The 3,547-nt window shown below is 44.2% G+C and overlaps 1 pseudogene; it reads right to left on the bottom strand.

The window, feature by feature from the left end:
* Nucleotides 1-2,532: 2,532 nt before the first annotated feature.
* On the bottom strand, nucleotides 2,533-2,650 carry LOC126103959 (5S ribosomal RNA; annotated as a pseudogene).
* Between the last annotated feature and the right edge of the window lie 897 nt (nucleotides 2,651-3,547).

Raw genomic sequence — 3,547 nt, 5'->3', positions numbered from 1 at the left:
GAGCCATTTGAACCATTTTACGCTCCTTACACCAAGCGAGGCGCCGTTGGCATTTACCAACGTGATGTGTGCCTTATGAGCAGCCGCTCAACCATGACATCTAAATTTTCTCACATCGCGTCTAACTGTCATAGTGCTTGCAATGGATCCTGATGCAGTTTGGAATGTTTGTGTGATGGTCTGGATAGGTGTCTGCCTATTTCACATTACGACCCTCTTCAACTGTCAACGTCTCTGTCAGTCAACAGACGAGGTCGGCCTGTATGCTTTTGTGCTGCACGTGTCCCTTCAAGTTTCCACTTCACTATCACATCAGGAACAGTGGACCTAGGGATGTCCAGCAGTGCGAAAATGTCGCGTACAGACGTATGACACAAGTGACACCCAATCGCCTCACCACGTTCGAAGTCCGTGAGTTCCGCGGAGCGCCCCATTCTGCTCTCTCGCGATGTCTAATGACTACTGAGGTCGCTGATATGGAGGACCTGCTAGTAGGTGGCAGCACAATGCACCTAATATGAAAATCGTATGTATTTGGGGGTGTCCGGATACTTTCGATCACGTGGTGTATACTATTTGTGGTCTGCCACTGTATAGAAAAGTGGAAACTGTGTGTAGAGACCACTGTCATCTAAAGGGGAAGTTCCACGGTGCACTCACAGTGCATGCAACTTGAAATACAAACTACTGTAAAACATATCCATCTTCTTCCATAGTTTTAGTGGGTCTGATGCTCACTTTCTTGTTGAGCATTTGTTTCTTGGGGTCATTAAAATTCATGTCCATACCTCTTCAGAAATTTGCTGAGACTGTGCATCAGGGGGATGTGCATATCACTAGAGCTGCATATCCTGATGATGCAGAGGTTCAGGTTGTGGCGAAGAAGAGGGTGAAGTTACAGTTAAATCAATACTATGAAACGAATACCCTTAGCTGCATACAGGCGTTGATATACGTCAACGGGGACAGTTGAAAATGTGTGTCCTGACCTGGACTCGAACACCGGATCTCCTGCTTACATGGCAGACGCTCTATCCAGCGGAGCCAAGGAGGACACAGAGGATAGTGCAACTGCAAGGACTTACCTCTGGCACGACCCCCCCCCCCCCCCCTCGGTGAGACCCACATTCCCAACTTATTGTCCGCACTATATTCGTAGTGCCCCTGCCCATTACACTCATTACTCGCGGATTTACCGATTCCCATATGAGTTCGGGCAATGTGTGTGCATCCGCCCAGAAGATGGTCAAATGGCCGGCGAGCCTTAACAATATATATGAAAATGATATCTGTTCTTTCGGACATGTACACAATCAATTAAAACAACGGAAAAGTTTTCAAACATCGAAATTGATATTAGGAGAAAGCAAACGAAATTGAAATTTCCTGGCAAATTATAACTGTTTGCCGGACCGAGACTCGACTCGGGACCTTTGCCCTTCGCGGGCAAATGCTCTACCATCTGAGCTACCCAAGCACGACTCACGCCCTGTCTCTACAGCTTTACTTCTAAATTCTTTGGTCATCTCAGCTGACTACCCGAAAATTGATTGACGAAGAGGATAATAAATTATTTAACCTCACTTAAGAATTCCACACCTTGGCTAGACGAAATTCGAAAGGACCTAAATAATGCAAACGTACGACCAGCCGACATTCTAGAAAGTCACCTTCAATCACGAAGTAGACAAATGAGAAGTTATATAAGAGCAACTAAAAGAAAAACAATATAGACCAAAGTGGTCAGATGAACGTAAACAAGCCTTTTCAGAAATAATGAAAGCCTATTGGAAGAACAAGAAGAACTCAAAGAAAAACTGATCGAGTTATTTGCTTTCAACTTCTTACATTTCGGGGAGAGTTCACCAATAATAATAATAATAATAATAATAATAATAATAATAATAATTAGAAATGGGTGGATAATATGCTTACTGATGGTCTTCTCCTGGTGGCAGTTCATACTAGTCACATTACTACAAAGTGCGAGCATGCAAATAATGGTCCTCACACAGTCGAATTATAAAAATTAAAATTGCTTGAGAGGTGGGTGGCTGAACTTGTATGCCATTGTCTGAAATGTCTGTGCCCCGGAGCCTCATCACAATTGGCTGAGAGCATGATGACGCTGGTGCGCACATGTAATGCCTTTGGCTACGGGAGGAGGGAGAGGAAGGATTGATTCCGGGAATTTTGATGATGGCGTCAGCAATTTGGTCCAGAACTGGCAATGATCCTCTACTCTTGTGATACCAACTGATGAGCTGCTGGAGGTCTGGGAAACTGTCAACAGCTAGGAGATGGAGGGCTGACCCCGTTTTCCTCCATAAGCACTCCGTCTCCAGGCCACAAGTGACCCATCGGGACCATCCGACCGCCGTGTCAACCTCAGTTGAGGATTCGGATAGGAGGGGCGTGTGGTCAGCACACCGCTCTCCCGGTGGTTACGATGGTTTTCTCTGACCGGAGCCGGTACTATTCGGTCGAGTAGCTCCTCAATTGGCATCACGAGGCTGAGTGCACCCCGAAAAATGGCAACAGCGCATGGCGGCCTGGATGGTCACCCATCCCAGTGCCGGCCACGCCCGACAGCGCTTAACTTCGGTGATCTCACGGGAACCGGTGTATCCACTGCGGCAAGGCCGTTGCCGTTTTCCTCCATACTGCATCCAAATGATGCCACTGACAGGATAACTTGGGGGCTGGTAGAAACTGAAGCACATGTCAGGATCAGTACGCAGAGCTGTCTATGATTCACTTCCAAAAAAGTTGTGCACGGGATGTGCATCCTCAGAAATTTATTTCTCAAATCAAGGCCTATGTTTGATAGTAGTATTTTAGCAATAAATGCAATAAATACCCTCCTCACCTGTGCTAATCTGCTTATTTCCTATCTGAATCGTCCGAAATGGTTTAATTTGCTTCCATGGTAGAACACTTTATATACAGTATGATGCCCATTTTTGATATCATTACAGCTACTCATCTCTGCTATTCCTCATTATTTTATATCTTTTTTTGGTTTACTCTCAATTTATTTTCTATGTCCGGAAGACGGTTTATTCCATTCTACAAATTCTGTGATTCATTCTCACTTTTACACAGGCCAGCATTATCATCACTGAATTTTATGACTGACATCCTTTCATCTTTTAATTTATTCCACTTTTGACCTTTTCCTTTATTTCAGTCAAGAGGTACAGGTTGAACGGTAGTAGAGAAAGACGGCATCCTTGCCTTACGTTCTTGATAAACCGTGAGAATTTTTCCGAGAATTATACACATTTCATATTTTCAAACGCTTTTTCTAGATCAGAAAATGGGTATAATTTTTTTTTAAGTCTTGTGCCCACTATCAAACTCAAAGTCAGAACTACCTCTTTCGCACCTTTTCCTTCCCTAAAGTCAAATTGGTCATTTAACACATCCTTAGTTTTCTTTTCCTTTCTTCTGTTACTGTTCTTGTCAGTGAGTTGTGTGCCTGAGTTGTTAAACTGATTATGCGATAGTTCTCACATTTATCTGCCATTGCTGCCTACGGGATTGT

This window comes from Schistocerca cancellata, chromosome 1 (assembly GCF_023864275.1).
Source record: "Schistocerca cancellata isolate TAMUIC-IGC-003103 chromosome 1, iqSchCanc2.1, whole genome shotgun sequence".
In the NCBI taxonomy this organism is placed as follows: Eukaryota; Metazoa; Arthropoda; class Insecta; order Orthoptera; family Acrididae; genus Schistocerca; species Schistocerca cancellata.
The sequence above is the reverse complement of the archived record's forward strand: the minus strand, read 5'-3'. Positions and strand labels throughout refer to the sequence as shown.